General features: G+C 41.2%; 1 protein-coding gene across 5 annotated transcripts in view; it reads left to right on the top strand.

The window, feature by feature from the left end:
- LOC109029639 (acetylcholinesterase) overlaps nucleotides 1–17,750 on the top strand; it is a 135,491-nt gene that overhangs the window by 44,454 nt on the left and 73,287 nt on the right. For 3 of the 5 annotated variants that reach the window (XM_019040187.2, XM_019040189.2, XM_072302665.1), the window contains exon 2: nucleotides 15,920–15,992. The gene's annotated coding sequence lies outside the window, so the exon portion shown is untranslated. The remainder of the gene's footprint in view (nucleotides 1–15,919; nucleotides 15,993–17,750) is intronic. The other 2 variants (XM_019040186.2, XM_019040188.2) reach the window with 1 other exon arrangement.

The following is a 17,750-nucleotide window of genomic DNA, read 5'->3' as shown; positions in this document are numbered from 1 at the left end:
GATCGTGTTGGCAAAATGAGATCCCGCATATCTGAGTATTAATATCAGTATCGATGAAAGCTTCATTAATTTCGTCTTGGGATTTTTGCGTGAAATCCTGCTCTGTAAAACTTTGCTTCTTCGCTCTATGAGATTTTTTTTTACAATTTTTTTAATTTAATTTTATCGCAGCTTTGATACGCTTTTAAATAAAGTTAGTCGAGAGGAAAAAAGAAAACATTTCCGTGTTTCTTGATGTATCTCATTTTTTTCCTTAATGGTACCAAATACGGTGATTTCCACATTGAAAAAACTGAATTATTCTGCATAGTTATGTAACTGACATTTTCACATAATAACAGTCCAGTAGCAACGTTATGAGGCTATTCTTTTACGCAATATTTAACATTCAAATTCAGCGTCGTGAACATTACGTATTAAGTCCATCGTCGGAAATGGCGTATCTGCTTTATGTCATTTCAACGCTGAAACATACTCTCAGTAATAAAGCGAGGAGAGGAGAGCTTTTGCAAAACATATGCCATAGACTAAAATTCAAGTTTTCCAAATTGTTAACGCAAACAATTCTCTCAAAAATATTATCCGCTCAGCAAGCCAAAGAAGTGTAATAGATCGATAGGCGGAAGGTTTTTAAAAATCGGGGAAAGGAGGAAGAGAAACATAAAATGGGGAAGAGTAAGAAGATGAAGAAGTTTAAGAGAAAGAGGATAAAGAGGAGAACGAATAAAAAAGGAAATGAAGAGCTAGAGTATAAGAAGAGGAGAACTTAAACTCAGAAGTTCAAATGAAATCAGCAACCCAAAAATCATAAGATCCATTACCTTTTAATATGGTACATAGCATTTTCTGATAAAGTTCCGTTAAATCCAGTATGTGGACCATAGTGCGGCGTGCTGCCAGCGCGACACGCGCACTGGCGCCTACAAACCTAACAGGGATACTTCACGCATTGCGCAATGCGTGAAGTATCCCTGTTAGGTTTGTAGGCGTCAGTGCGCGTGGCGCGGTGTTCGCCCTCGCCCGCAGCGCCGCTGTGCTTCAAGGAACTATTTTGCAACAGAGTGTTTCACAGTATCTTACGAAATTGAAGGCTCCCCCGTATCAAGAATGACAGGCATCCCATAAGAGTAGGGAACCTTCATCGCAAAATAAATCAAGACACTACGGCGCGGCATAAAAAGAGAGTGGAAGTTCAAAAACTCACAATTTTTAGTATCCGTATTTAATAACGTTTAGCATAATTTTTGAATTTTATTAGAGAAAAATGTGATTCGAGTTGAGCAGAAACATTCTTCAGTATGCCGTCAAGGAGATTTTATTATGAATCGAGAATAAATGATTAAATGAATAAATGGTTTGAAATAGTTTTCAGGCAAAATTTGTCGTTCAAAACGTCAAACTCATTCTAAAAAGAAAATAAAAGTGACGTACAGAGTTTCCCGTGACATGTTCGTCTTTTTCCCTGACATTTTTGTCATTTCCCCTGACATTTTCGTCATTTTCCCCAACAGATTCAGGTTGTTCCTAACTTTTTTTTAAATTCCCTGACGTTTCCCAGTTTTCCCAAAGTTTCCTGACTGTGGCAACCCCGTAAAGGGATACGGAGGATTAACGGAAGCTGGCTTTTGTAATGGACGAAGAAAGTAGGCAATAGATTAACTAACGGCAAACCACGAGGGACCCTTTAGTAGGCCGTCATTTCCCCCCTTAGTCTGCTCTGCTGGAACCACACATTTCAACCAGTAGGATTGCCTTATACTCCTTATATCTTCTTTGTCTATCAATATGCGAATTCAAACGTAAAGCGAATGGACCACACGGCAGGAGCCGAAATTACTGCGAAAAGCGTCGAAGTTGTGTATACTAAGGACGCATTAAAGCTTTTCCAACCAGTGAGACTGCTCCATTTTCCCTTTTTCGTACACTGAAAAAAAACAACACATTGGATCTAGAATCCAGACTCTTAAAATCATCGACAAGAAAAAATACTCTTGATTCAATCAGATTTAAGCTTAAAGCAAGAACCAAGCCTCTTAATTTGAGCGGATTTCCTTTTGATTTAAGCTTAAATCTGATTGAATCAAGAGTCCTTTTTCTTGTCTATGTTTTCAAGAGTCTGGACTCTAGATCCAAAGTGTTTTTTTCTTTTTTTTTCCAATGTATAAGTCTATCGGTATGTCTATCAATTTTAATAATCAGCCCTCCGACAAAGATAAATCTCGGAACAGAACGCCGCGAGTGAGGCGTCGAGCGGAAAACCTCCAAACTTGGCAACTCGGATGCACCCCGAAGAAGAAAAAGCGCTGGAATGCGACGGGGGAGGCGCGAAGAGGGGTGAAACACGCAGCGGGGTGAGCGGTCGGAAAAACGAGGGGGCGAAGATGGGGGGGGGGGACGCGCTGCACGGCGGCGCAGCAGCGCCCGGAGTGCGAGGAAACGCGCGTCCCTGCGGCGGCCTCTGTTGACTCGCAAAAGCAAAGGGATGAAAAGGGCGCGGGAGGGATGACAGTTTAGCCCTTTCCGCGAGGTAAACTCAAATAGTGCGTCAAGTGACTTTTGAATTGAATTATATCAACATTTGACACTCTCAAACTTGCACGCCCCCCGCGCCCGCGTTGAGACTCATTTCGTCCCCTCCGCTGGCGAGGCTGGTGACTCCTTTCATCCCTGCCCGACGACCACAGCGACGGTGACAGCGCTATGCGGCGTGCATCCTATTTAGTTTAAAGCTATTGTTGCACCCTTAACGCGCGCTCCCTCCCGTCCCCTTCCGCCCCCCCCGCCGTCTCGAGCTCCTGCGTCTTTCGTATCAACGTCACGCCTGTCCCCCGCGTGCTCCCCCCCCCCTCCTTCCCCACTGACAGCCAGGTGCCAGGTCTCTTTATCCGTGGTGAAAGTCGGGAAACGAGCACCTCGAATGAAATAGTTCAAAATCTCCGCTGGGTTTTTTTTCTTTTCTTTCTTTCCTTTTTTTTTTTTTTGGAAAGAGGCACCGATTAAGAGTGCCCTCGAAATATTCTGAAAATGTTCAAGTTCAACGCTAGATGAAAATTAAAAGTTCCGTAAGAATTCAAAGGAAAGCGTTTCCCGAAGTCCTCTTTGAAAATATGAAATGTGGCAAATCCACAACGTCGCAAATCGAGTTCGACCCAACAGCATTTTTCTACAATTTTGCGGATACTCGGGTCTAAAATCGCTGATGTTGCATTGCTCAAGCACACTGAAAAAAAAAGGCGTACTATTTTTAAGTAAACGCGTTGTCGCGGATTTTTTACTAATTCGAAGGCGGGTCCGCCCTGGAAGAAAACACCGGGTTTCTCAATGTAGGCATTCGCGGAAATGCAAATAACGCTTTGATACAACTATACGTACTCGATGGATGTCCATATTGCATATACAACTAATTGAAGGTGTTTTTGTATCGGTGAATTGATGAGCAGCCTTCTTCCCTTAACTAACTCTCTGCAGCCGAGAGTTAGGAAGCTCATTGTTTGTTATAACACCTGAACGCACCTATTCCTGCTCAAAGGATGTTTACTAGGGGGCGCGCCCCCTGACCGCTAAGCAGCCTCAGTGAAAATATCTTAATTTCTTTTTTCATTTAAAGAGATACCGATAAAGAGTGCCCTCGAAATATTCTGAAAATGTTCAAGTTCTACGCAAGATGAAAATAAAAGTTCAGTAAGAATTCAAAGGAAAGAGTTTCTCGAAGTCCTCTTTGAAAATATAAAATGTGGCGAATCTACAACTTCGCAAATCGAGCGAGACTCAACAGCATTACTCTACAATTTTGGGGATGCTCCGCTGTAAAATCGCCAATGTCAAATTTTTTAAGCAGTGAAAATATCTTAGTTTCGACCCAGCGGGCTGATTATTGAAATTTATAGTCAAACCGATATACAAAAACGAAAAGGGAAAAATGAATTGGAAATTTGGCAGCATTGCAATTGTGATACGTTCTTTCTTGAGAGAAACTGCGATTTATACTTTCCGCACATTCACAGCTGCAATCTGACTGATATTTTTTTTTAAATAAAAGCTATTCGGCCGCCAACGCATACACTGCCGTGCTAAGAAAAAACGCCGTATGAACATTCGAGAGTTGCCAAATTCCCTTGATAAAACATGTATCTATGACAACATTCAAGCATATTTTTCCTTGAAATTTCCTGGTATTATAAATGGAATTGCGGACAAAATTGTCTGAAATTTTTGGAAAATAATTTTCGCAATTTTCCCAGTAAATTCGGTTTTTATTGGAGGAAACTTGGCAACGTCTGAAGGCCCATACGGCGTTCTTCCTTAGCACGGCAGCACAGCCAGCTTCAACAACCTCGAACATACGCTCGACGAATTTTAAACGAGATACTTGACGCTGAAAAATTAAACGGTCTCCCAACTCTGAATACAGGTTTAGGGAAGAGGGAGCTTCGCAGAAATCCTAAACATTCACCCTTCCATCACTTTCATTGAGAGATATCTCACGTCCATCTCTCCGTCAGTAGCGGCGTGCTTTGCGATATATCGATTGATCTGCCGGTTAAATCTATGGAAAAGGATCGATGAACAGGGTGTTCATTGCGAGCACCTTGATAATCGATTCTTTACCATACCTTCGAATGGGGAAATATCGATAATCGATCATTCGCGCCACGCCACTGCTTTCCAGGTCCGATAATGATGCCTCAAGTTGCCGTTCACGCCGTGGGCAGACACCGGGAAAAGATAGGTCGTTAGATAACTTAGTAAATTGCGAAGGCTGGAAGTTATTTTTAGTCTCAACTTTATTCATCTCATTAGGAAAAGCCAGGGACCATTTAGCGCCCTCTCGCTTCAAAAATACAACCACCGTATTTCCCCCCTCTCTTCCAGGAAAGACGCAGGGAATTCTTTCTCGAATTCTTGGGAAGTTTCGAGATCTCCTTTCGAGTCGATCGTGGTATCAGAGTTGGGGTTTTGTTTTTCGTACTTCCATCTATGCAAAGGCGAGTAAAGGTATTGGTGGTTGAGGCTACACTGGAAAAAAAACACATTGGATCTAGAGTCCAGACTCTTGAAAACATTGACAAGAAAAAATAATCTTGATTCAATCGGATTTTTGCTTGAATCAAAACGAAACCCGCTTAAATTAAGAGGCTTGGTTCTTGATTTAAGCTAGATTCTGATTGAATCAAGAGTACTTTTTCTTGTCGATGTTTTTAAGAGTCTGGACTCTATATCCAATGTGTTTTTTTTTTCAGTGTATCTATCGAACAAGATATTGACCACCTAGTAGGGCTCAGGTTTTTTTATCGTTTTTTTTTTTTTTTTTTTTTTTTTTTTAATTTGTATTGTTTCCGACCAAAAATGACTCAGTTTGTCGAAACGTCTCAGGTTTTATTAATTGTGTATTTTTAGCCTTGTTTCCCTTTTTTCCTCCTTGTTTTTTCCACTGTTATCATTGTCTCGGGCTGCTCTTAAAAATTTGTATCTACAAGATATTGTCGAGTCGCTTGAAGACTTTCAATGAGTCTCGTATGCGATTAAGCTCTCTGACCCGCCAAATGTTCATTCTTTTTTTCGGTTCCTTTGAAGATCCACCCGGCCGAGATCCATGATTTTTACCGCTATATCAATACTGCCGTGCTGAGGAAGAACGCCGTATGAACCTTCAGGCGTTGCCAAATTCCTTTCGATATAACACGAATTCTCGAGAAAACTTGTGATTATTTTCCTTCCAATTTTTCAGATAATTTTGTTACCGATTTCACTGGAAGTTTCTGAAAATTTCAAGGAAAAATATTCATAAATCTCCGTAACAATCAAAATGGTATCGGAGGAAATGCGGTAACTCTCGAATTTTCATTCGGCGTTTTTCCTTAGCATGGCAGAATAGGAGATGGTCCCTGAATGAGACTGCTTTATCTAGATTAGTTCACAGAGGTCCTCTTAGACGGCGCAAACCGCCTTTCAGGGGTTGGGCTGCGTAGCGGCCAGGGGGTGTGCACCCTAGTAAACATCTATTGAGCAAGGATAGTTACGTTCAGGTATTACGATAAATAATTAGCTCCCCGACTATCGCCCGTAGGAGGCTAAGAACGTAGAGTCCAATCACCGGGACGAAAACGCCTTCAATTGATCGTATATGCAATATTGACATCCATCGAGTACCAATAGTTGTATCGCAAGGCGTTATTTGCATTGCCGCAAATTTCCATCATCTGAGACAAGGATGTTACTGACGGCTTCAATCACCCCTCGGACACCATATGTTGCCTAATTTCCTCAATGATTTATTTTGTGAAAACTGAGCAGCACTCTGACTTAAACTCTTGTGAGTTCGTGTATTCTTTATGTATGCGAAAAAATTCACATTTCGAGTTTGAAGACACAGTTTGAAGACATCTAGTACTTAGTTGTCTGCTAAAAAAAGAAGATGAGAGGAAATCAGGCAATCTAGAATGTAGCTACACTGATTTTGGTTAAATCTGTGCAACTAAATTCGGCATCTTCTATAATTTTAGCGCTCTTCATCATTGAAATTGGGTGATTCAGTTGACGACTTTTAAAGTATATGATTAAAAGAACTTCGCGATAATTATAAATGAAATATTTATCAATATTTTTTTTCAGTTTTTATGATTTTTTACACCTTCCCTTGTAATTTTGTCTCTTTCTCAATTCCATCTCTCAACTTCAAATGATACTTACTTTTCTACATTTAAAATCATGCGTTTTTTGCTCATCGTGTGATTTTAATCCTGGTCTAAGTTGTTCCTTCTATACACGGAAAAAACGAGCTTAGGGTTGGGACCTACATGTTAGTGCTGGACACTAACGAGGGTTAGGTCAAATGGAGCCACCAAGTCAGAGTAGTGCTGGGCACTAAACAGCTCGAGGCTGGGTCACTAAGGAAGAAGTAGTGTCAAGCCCTAAAGTGACTTTGGAGCGAGCGTAATATATGAAACGCCTTCGCCAGGGATCGATCTCGGATCGCGCCGGTCGAAGACCAGCGCGTTACCACCAGGCTATGGTGACTCCGACAGCTCACGGGTGAATTTACACCTGTTAAGCGCAACTATGTCTCGCGGCATCTGATTAGCACTACTCATGTTCAGTGCCCACCTGAACTGCCTTCCGGTGTTGAGCTGTACAGCGCTTAGACGCCAGCCCTCAACTACTCCCCACTAAACGGCCAGTAGTGCTCAACACTAGTCTTGTTTTTTCCGTGTACAGCTGAGAAATTTTCACGTTATGTTTAAATGTTTAAAATTGACACTCTCCGTCGTATTAACGATACCAATTATATTCCTGCATGTACTTTTCGTTAACGCCATATCACGCGAGCGGACAGCAAACTATGCACCAAAAGGAAAACCTTGGGCCGATCGAAGTTTATGCCGTCGGTTCACGTCTTTTTCTCGTCACTTCGCGATATATTGATTGATCCACTTTTAAACGTATGAAAAATATCGATGAAAAGGGTGTTCGCAACAGACACCTTATTAATCGATTCTTTACCACGGCTGCAATTGGGGAAATATCGATAATCGATCATTCACGCCTCGCCTGCTTCTCGTCTTTTATTTCTTTTCTGAATAAAAAGACGATACTAACGAGTTGACTCACTCAATCGCAATAAAATCAATCAATTCCAGTACGAATTTAATAATAATAAAAAAGAAAATCAAGATATTGGAGAAGGAGAAAGAGACAGAGAGAGAAAAGCCCGCTGATGACAATCATAGAGGACGAGCTTCCTCGCGGAAAAGAGCAAGATTAAAGGTGAGGAAAAGGCAGACAGCAAGGAGGAAAGCTAGAACGTTGGGAGGAGTGACAGAGAAGATACCGAGGGAAAAGGCAGACGTTAGTAAAAACAGCGATGCCGTAATGGAGTCGAAACTGAATTGCGCCACACTCGAATTCAAAAAGTCGCCGACAAATTTGGCGACACCGACCCGTAGATTAAGGAAAATGGCACGTTTACAGTCAAACTAATCAAATTGGATGCTGATGCTTGGTTGGTGCAAAATAGAAAGCGTTTCCTTTGCCTTGCTCTCGAGGCCATCCCCGTTTTCGCGGCGAGAAAGCGCGGATCCGATCGCGGTTTTCTCCGCACAGTTGCGCGTTTTTCAGCGGTGGGGCAGCATCCACGAATGGTGCGGTTAAATTGAATGAACCGCTGTCCACGGTTGTCACGGATACCGCGGGGATGGAACGAGTCCATTTTTTCATTGATATCGCGGCGCTCGAAACGCCCGGCTCTCGCGCAGTGGCGTGGCGTGCTTCGATATAATCGATATTTCCCCATCGGAAGCTATGGTAAAGAATCGATTGTTAAGGGGTTAGCTGCGAACACCCTGATAATCGATCCTTTTTCACGGGGTTAAATGACAGATCAATCGATATATCGCAAAGCACGCCGCGCCGCTGCTCTCGCGGCAACGGTGTCTCTAAAATATTCAATTATGCCATCATTTACAGCTTAGACTGGGACAGCGCTAACGGACCTCCCAAATGAATAAAAGATGAATCCTTGCGAGCCGGACGCGCGGAGAGAGATGAATTTATTCCTGCGCGGAGCCGGGAAGGAAAAAAAAAAACAAACATAAGAAGAAAGCTGACGAAATGAAGCCTTTAAGATAATACTTTATTAAATCAAGGAGTTAAAGAAACCCATGAATAAATAGCGTCTAATTTGGTGATTTTGTCCGTTTTTGAGCCCTGCTGCACGCCGGCGCTTAAAGTTGATGTATGAGATTTCTTTTCATTTGCATTACGAAATGAGAAGTCGGGGTTGGGCTGCGTAGCGGTCAGGAGGTGCGCCCCCTAGTAAATGTCCTTTGGGTAAGCATAGATGCGTTTAGATGTTATGATAAACCATGAGTTTCCCGACTCTGAGGGAGAGGGGCCTCGCGTCAATTCGCCGATACAAAAACGCCTTCAATTAATTGTATATGCAATATGGACATCCATCGAGTGCGAATAGTTGTATCAAAGCGTTATTTGCATTCCCGTGAATCCCCATCGTATGAAACACGGATACCTGTGGGCCGATCATTGAAATTGATAGACAAAGCTATAGACAATGAATACAAAGGGGGTATGGAGCGATCCTATTGGTCGAAATGTGTGATTCTTTTAAACTAAGAGAGAACATGATGGACTAACTGTCGGGTTTCTCGTGGGTTGCCGTTAGTTAGTCTATTACCTACTGCCTTTGTCCATTGCTACTACCAACTTCCACCAATAGGTTCCCTCTATATCCCTTTCGTCATCTTTGTCTATAGCTTTGTCTATCAATTTCAATAGTCGGCCCGCTGATAAAATTTAAACAGAATCAGCCCAAGTGCATCAGACGTTGCCTAATTTTCGCTGATGTTTTATTTTTTGAAAACTGAGCAACTTTCTGACTTAAAATTTTTTTTAGCATATTGTGCATAAATGAGGAAAAATTCACTTGAAGTTTATAGGCATTAAGTTCTCGTGGGAAAATGTCAATTATTAGTGAGTTGCGACCGCTGCTTGATTGAGGATAAAGTATATCAAGTGAGTAAAACCAAGTTTGTGCCACTTTCTGATTGGCTCAATAGTTTGTGCCACTTTCTGATTGGCTCAATATTAAACTATTGAGCTCCTCTGGGCTCAATTGTAAACAAAACCTATTAAGAAGAAGCTAAATTATCGGGGAAGATATGAATCACCCTCACGAGACTCGTGCAAATTCCTGCAATAATATCAAGGTAGATTTACACAGGTATGGAAAAGTTGAAAATTTCCCATGAGCCTCAGTACGTGTCACACATAGAGTACATAGAGTCGTAATGTAATTGGGAGAGCTGGCGCCACTTTTAAGCATTTTCCATGTCCCGAATTCCGAGACTCCTGTGTGACGCCGGGTCACTTTTTCGATACATAATCGATTGTTTGCGATACACGGGTACCCGGCCATCCGATGACAACAACAACAACAACAACAACAACGAAGGAGATAGGAATCACCATGTATTCCACACCGCCATTTTGGATCGAAAATGTATCGAAAAAGTGACCCGAACTCGGCGCACACCGGGCTCGGAACTCGTCGAGCAGAACATGGCGCCAGCTCTCCCATTTACATTACGACTCTATGTACTCTATGGTGTCACATGACCTCGTGACGTAGGTTAAGGGGCCCGTTTTTTAATTAAATTACAATCAAATTAACATTCAAACGTTTGTGCGTTTAAACGCTAAAATTAATATCGTATAACCAAAATTGTGCAAAAAATCCCACAAAATTTTGACAAACGATAAACCGAACATAATAAATCAAAATAATCAAAACATACAAAATGGCTGACGTTAAGGGGCCGCTGGAGAGCCAATCAGAGGCCAGTTGTTTAGTTCTGTCCATACCTGTGTAAATCTACCTTGCAATAATATCAAGCAAAGTTTGTTTAGTCCAGAACTTATTTTAGCCGCTGGAAATTTTAAAAAATCGCATTAAGTCTTTTGTCATAATTGTATCTCGCATTGAGCAACTTGTCGGTCACCGTCAGTTAGTCTGTTACTTACCTCTTTCGTCCATTCCAACCACCCGATTTCATCAATAGGATCTCTCCATATCCCTTTTGCCCTCTTTTTCTATAGTTTTGTCCATCAATTTCAATGATCGGCCCGCTGGCAGAAGATAAGATGACATATAATTATATAAACACAATGAGATAATTTCGGTGACATTCTGTGATCATATTCGTCTACACAAAAAGGTTAACAGGATTTTCAATGTTTATTTTTAATGATTTACGCACAGTGGTGAAGGGGTTTTGAGTACCTGTTATAGATTTTACCTTTTTCTCTCCTGGCTCAGGGGTGGATCACCCGCATCCTTTAATAGGATCTCTCCATATCCCTTTTCCATTTTTTGTCTTCAGTCTTGTCGATCAATTTCAATAATCGACCCGCTGGCAGAAAATTAGATCATTATATTTCGGTGACATTCCGTGATCATATTCGTTTACACAAAAAGGTTTACAGGATTTTCGATGTTTATTTTTAATGATTTACGTACAGCGGCGAAGGGGTTTTGAGTACCTGTTATAGATTTTACCTTTTTCTCTCCTGGCTCAGGGGCGGATCAAGAGAGCTTTCAGTCGTAATTGAAATTGAACACTAAGAGAGGCGAGCGAGGGTTAAGTGGAAGTTCGGCGGAGAGCAATCTTTTGTCTCGCCCACTCGCAACACGCACATCAATAAGTTCGCCGAAAGTGAATTGTGTATAAGCTCGGTTCTATTTACGTTCGCTCTGTTTATTTGTTTCCGGCTGTGTTGTATGCAGTTTTAAAATCTTACGTTTCCTCAACGTATGTGATCGATAATGTTGCAGTATGCTGCCATCCTACGGAAGAACGCCGTATGAACCTTCAGGCGTTGCCAAATGTCCTTTGGTAAAATTTTTATTTTTGAGAAAAAATATGATATTTTTCCTTGCAATTTTCAGGAACTTCAGGTGAAATTGCGAACAAAATTATCTGAAAAATTGGAAGGAATATATTTTTAAGTTTACCAGGATATTCATGTATTATCAAAGTGAATTTGGCAACATCTGAAGGCTCATACGGCGTTTTTCCTTAGCACGGCAGTATGGTGCTATATCAGGGATAAACGACGTACCCAAGTAGCAGTATATGATCGCAATAAGTTGCGATTTAATTGGAGAATGTATCGTGATTTGATCGACGTCGAATTATTGCAATAGTATCGGATAAACATCTGCGATAAATTGCGATATTATTGCATACATTTGCAATGAAATTGCGAATTTATCGACAGCAATTTATTGCAATGTTATCGAACAAAAGATCGTCATAAATTGAGATAATATCTCGATTTCATATCGAACGCGATTTCATAGAGATAAAATAGCGACAAGATCGAGGATAATCACTCAGATAATCCCAGCGATTTTATCGCCGAAAAATCGCATTCAATTTCAAAATCTCGCAATTTTTACGTTGAATAATGCCACTTGGGTATAATCTCACGAAAGTCGCCGAATTTTCTTTGATTGAATACAATTTTTTAGGAAGGTTTGTGAATACTTTTTCTTCCGAAGTTTTTATTCACAATTGACGCGGAAGGATCTAAAAAAGTTCAGAAAAAATAGGCATAAAGTTCCTCAAAAATAAATATATTTTTGGGGAAAAATAGGAGACGTTCAAATGCTTACACGTCGTTTCTTTTTAGCACTGTAGAGGTGAAAAACTCACCTTCTTTGTTTTAGTTCTTAGAACTATGAATTTTATTTCGATGAAACGAAAATTCAATTCAAAGATCAAAAAGTCTCAGTCCACCGAATCGAAAAACTTTGGTCAATGTAGAACCTGCTTCATACTGAGTAGAGTAAAGTTTTTCGATGTGGTGTACTGAATCTTCGGTTCACCGCGTGCCGAAGCTTAATGAAGAAGTTGCATGTGTGAGGAATTTGCGATTTGACTACTATGTAAAAGTTCGCGAGAAACACGATGGTGCCACTGGTTCTCTCTGAAATCAACTCCCAAACTCAAAAAAAGCTCTCAAGTTGAGGCAAAAATGGAGGGGATATACCACGCTATCCTGTGAGTCCACCTCTACATCAAGACAAACTCTCTATGCAAAGATAGGGAGCAAATACAGTGCACAGCTTTTACATAAAATCAGTAGTCAAATCGCAAATTCCTAAACCATGCAACATCTCCATTCTGTGAACCGAAGATTCAATTCACCAAACCGAATAATTTCGGTCGGAAAGGAAGCATGTTCCATGTGAAGCGAAGTTCTTCGATGTGGAGAACTGATTCTTCGGTTCACCGAAGTGGAGCTCTGTTCTGTCAATTAAAACGATCGCTTTGCTTGTCTTCATTCCTCCGACGTGAAGCCCGTTTTCCCATCTCCACTTGAACCCTGTTTTCCATGTAACACTGTGCTTTCCAGGGCTCATGAGAAAATAGAGATACGCCCATTCAGAGCTTCACCCCACGGACTAAAAAGCGCCCTCTAAACTGTTTGATTCGTACAACCGAGTTTTTTTCTCTCTCCGTGTAAGACGATGGTTTTTTCCTCGGTGCGCTCTTGCGGAAACTCCATTGCAGACAATATGTACCCTGAAAACGCTATCAGTAGCTTTCAAGAAAAGCATCATGCTCAACTCAGCGACAATCGAACACGGATAAAGGAAGAGACGAAAAAACGGTCCAACCTTTGAACTATCGATTGGCGGACGGAAGTTGAGTATGACAGTCAAGGGGGGCCCGGGAATGTTTAGACACGTACGTGGTACGGCGCACGGTGGATCGAGTCAATCGGATATGTCAGACATGAAATTTTCAACCAAAACTGGAAATTTTTATGTTTAATTTGTCACATTTTAAATAATAACGGGTGCTTCTTCAGGAAAATTTGACGAGGAAACCAATGGAACCACTTTTATAACCTCAACGTTTCGTAAGAACGGAGTTATAAGCGTTTAAAGTTTCCAAATTTTGTCCAAACTCTCGGATTGACTCGCTCCACCGTGCGACGGAGCAAGGGAACCGGAATATAAGATGCAAGGGATGGGGAGGAGGAGTACTATCTAATGTCATGGGCAGCACTCAGGGACGATAATATCTTGAGCAAACTCCCTGAGCTCTCATCCCTTCGGACGGTGTTGCCCGCTCAAGGCCTCGCGTTAACCGGTAACTGTTGAAGATTTGAATTTTTTCGCGGGATTTGGCAACGTCGCCCGGCTCCAGCCTCGCGGTCGGACGGCCCGAACCGGGAACGATGGCCTGAACACGAGGCCTCTTTTCTTCAGCGCCTCGTGTGATATGTGAAATGTAGCTTATAAATGATTCACTTGTTGTCGGAGATCCCCACAAAAGGGATGTTACTTGACCTCGTCGTTGGTCGTCGGGTAAACGCCCGAACCCGCTGCGCCAGACTTCCTTATTTCAGCACGCCCGCACAAAGGAAAAACGCCGTATGAACCCTCAGACGTAGCCACATTTTTTCCGATAAAAAATTAATTTACCAGGAAAATTGTGGATATTTTTCTTGCAGGGTATCTAGCATCAGGATTTTCCAAATTTTATCAGGATTTGAGGTCAATCAGAATTTAATCCCGATTTCATCAGGATTTGAGAAAAGTCGGCCGTCCGATCGCATACGCTCATGCAGAAATTTTAATTTTTCTCCGCAAAAATCAGGATTTGGAAAAATTATGAAATCAGGATTTCATTAGGATTTCCCAAAATGAAAAAAAACAAAACAAGACACCCTGTCTTGAAACTGTATTTCAGCGGGGATGATTTGGCAACGTCTGAAGGTTCATACGGCGTTTTTCCTTAGTACGGCAGAGTAGGTAGGCAGGACGTCGTGAGGGGCACACAAATTGCAAATCACGTGGGGCGTTGAGTTGAGCGGTTCCAAAAATCCCTGAGGCCTCTTGCTCCTCTTTGTCAGTTGAATGAATTTTTTACAGAAATGATTGTCATGGGATTGTGACAGAAATTATTTCTGTGAGTTCTATGACCATCTAAATTTTGATTTTTAGGTCATAGTTCATTTTTCCGTTGTACTAGGTCGATTTCCATGATTGCACTGGCTATTGACAGTTGATAATCTCTAGCTGATTGTGAATCCCTTATATTCAGATGTTGGATATAAGACATTGGTTTTTTTCCATATCACGTGATAAAGTTGTGCCTTCGCCCAATTCAACATTGTACATGTTCATTTTATTTGCAAGTTCTTTTAAGGATTCACCCAGCCAATTTTCATGATTTTTACGGCTATTTCTACTGCCGTGCTAAGGAAGAGCGCCGTACAAGCCTTCAGGCGTTGCAAAATTTCCTCTCAGAAAATATCTATTTTTGAAGAAAGTTATGAATATTTCTCCCTCTGTGAATATTTCTCACAAGTTTTAAATCAAAACGAACAAATTTTTCTGAGAAATCGGGAGAAAAGTATATATAATTATATATGTACAAATTTTTCCGAAAATTAGTGACTTGTTGAAGGAAATTTGGCGGCGTCTGAAGGCTCATACGGCGTTCTTCCTTAGCACCGCGGTATAATACAGTATCAACGGTCGGTACACAGTTTTTTTAAACGACCCGGTACCGATCACTGAAACATTCAACCTAAATGAGCCCGCTCTGTTAAGATTAACTAACGGCAAACGACACAAAGCGCCTTTGAGGGGTGGGGCTGCTTAGCGGTCAGGGGGCGCGCCCCCTAGTAAACATCCTTTTAGCAGGAATAGGTGCGTTCAGGTGTTATAACGAACAATCAGCTTCCTAACCCTCGGCTGCAGAGGGTTAGTTAAGGGACGAAGGCTGCTCATCAAGTCGCTGATACAAAAACGCCTTCAATTAGTTGTATATGCAATATGGACATCCATCGAGTACGTATAGTTGTATCAAGGCGTTATTTGCATTTCCGCGAATCCCCATCTTCCGTAACACATATAACGGGTCAGATTTAACCAGAATCATCCTGATTACACCGGACGTTGCTTAATTTCCGCTGATGTTTTATATTTTGATTACCAAGCAACAGTCAGACTGAAAATTTTATGAGTTTATTACCTATAATTGAGGAACAATTCACATAAAGTTTATTAGCATTAAGTACATTAGTTCTCTAATAAAAAAAGTAAAATATGAAAGGAAATCAGACGATCTTAAATGTAGTGACGCTAATAATTTTGGTCCAGTCTATGCAACTAAGGACGCTAAATTCGGCAATTTCTGTGATATTGGTGCCCTTTATTATTGAAATTGGATGACGCAGTCGACAAATCTTGATGTATGATTATTATTGAGGTGTCCATTTCTTGTTTTTTATTTTCGACTTCTGCGATTTTTCTTTTTATTTATCATTTTTTCTCTCTTCAAGAATAATTTGTTTGATTATTTTTGTTATTATTTGTTGACAGGAATGGCCCGTCGGAGCTAGGAGGGCTTTGGTCCACTCGTCGCCAAACCAGCCAAACGGATGATTTTAAGTAGGTATGATGCGCTTTGCAAAATTTTCCGACACTTTTTTTGCTCAGGCAAAATTTTTTCATTTTGTTTGTTTAAATTAAGCCAAGTATTAGAGGAAAAAGTTGACAAAAAGTATTGGCTACCCGTTCCGTAACTGGTAATTTTTAGTGACCAATTACTAATGGGAGTAGAAAGAGAGTCCAAAAATATCTCTCACGGTGCAAACTTATCGGAAAGGTAACGTCACCGCAACAAGTGTCAAGAATCTCATAAATATCAATAGAAAACAACTAGTGAGCACATGACGACGGTGCGTTTTTGAAGGCACGCGACTACACGAAGACGTGACATTATTTTGGTGCGCGCACAGAGCGCTATTTGACCCTACCCCTGCCGTTTGCACGGAAAGATTCGGTTCAATTTCACCCAGGTTTTTCAGTCTTCCGTACGCAGTCTCACGTACTGCTGTGCTAAGTAAAAACACCGTATGGGCAGTCGAATGTTGCCAAGTCTCCTCTCAGAACATATTTATTTCCGAGGAAACGAGAAAAAAACATTTTCTAAAAAAAAACACTTACAAAATGGCCCGAACTGTATGTAACAAGGTGGAGGAATATTCGGTGCTGGGTCCACACCATTTTGCGGGGAAAACAAAGCCTAGAAATTCCAAGAAAAAAATTTAATTAGAGTTTTTTTTTTTTTTTTTTTTTTTTTGCTCTAATGAGTACCAGTATGCTGTGATGGCACTCATTAGAACAAAAAAAAAAATTGACTCTAATTGATAATGTTTTGGAATTTTTTGGCTTTGTTTTCCCCGCAAAATGGTGTAGACCCAGCACCATTTCGCCACCTTGTTTCTGAGGGAAGTTGTGCATATTGTTTCTTGAAATTTTCAGACTTCTCAGATCAAATTACGAACCAAATTCTTTGAAAAATTGGAAGTGAGGCTGTCACAAATTTTCCTGAAAATCCGTGATTTGTCGAAGGGAATTTGGCAACGCCTAATGGCTCATACTGTGTTCTTCCTTACCCCCAATTAACTGTAGTTGTACCCCAATAAATTAGGTTACTAACCCAAATGTTGCAGTACTGCCGAAATCAATTAGAAATCCCTATACTATCATACGAATTGGGGTAGCACCACAATTTTAGATGATAACCCCTGACACTTTTTCCCCGCGGATGCTCGGTTCAGAGTAATAAAGAATCACATCGGAAGCGTACCAACAGGAGCCCGGGTTTCCTGAACTATAGCTTCATTCCTAACACTAAAAACTTAGATTACTTGGACCAAGAGCTCCGCGAACCGATATTTTCTCACCGCAGAGGTGCGTTGCTGTACAGTGGCGTGGCGTGAATAATCAATATCGATATCTCGCCATTTGAAGCTATGGTAAAGAATCGATTACTAAGGTGTTCGCTGCGAACACCCTGATAATCGACCTTTTTTCATAGGTTTAAATGGCATAACAATCGATGTATCGCAATTCACGCCACGCCACTGTTGCTGTAGAAATGCTAATATTTCACGGAAGAAAAGTTGCCGGTGGAAACTGTTCAAGGTGAGCTTGCGGTTTGGAGGTATATTGATAGATGCCAAGCGGACCAGAGAGGAAGGACACCGCGGGGGAGGGGGGGTAGAAAAATAAATAATTTGGACCGAGGAGGGAACTCATCCCTGAGTGCAGTTTATTATTGATCACATTTTCTGTGTGTTTTATGGAGAGCCGGGAGTATAAAGTGGAGAGCCGGGAGTCTAATCAAGCCGGGGATACTGCCGCG

This window comes from Bemisia tabaci, chromosome 7 (assembly GCF_918797505.1).
Source record: "Bemisia tabaci chromosome 7, PGI_BMITA_v3".
Classification (NCBI taxonomy): domain Eukaryota; kingdom Metazoa; phylum Arthropoda; class Insecta; order Hemiptera; family Aleyrodidae; genus Bemisia; species Bemisia tabaci.
Note: the sequence above shows the minus strand (reverse complement) of the source record. Positions and strands in the feature narration are given on the sequence as shown.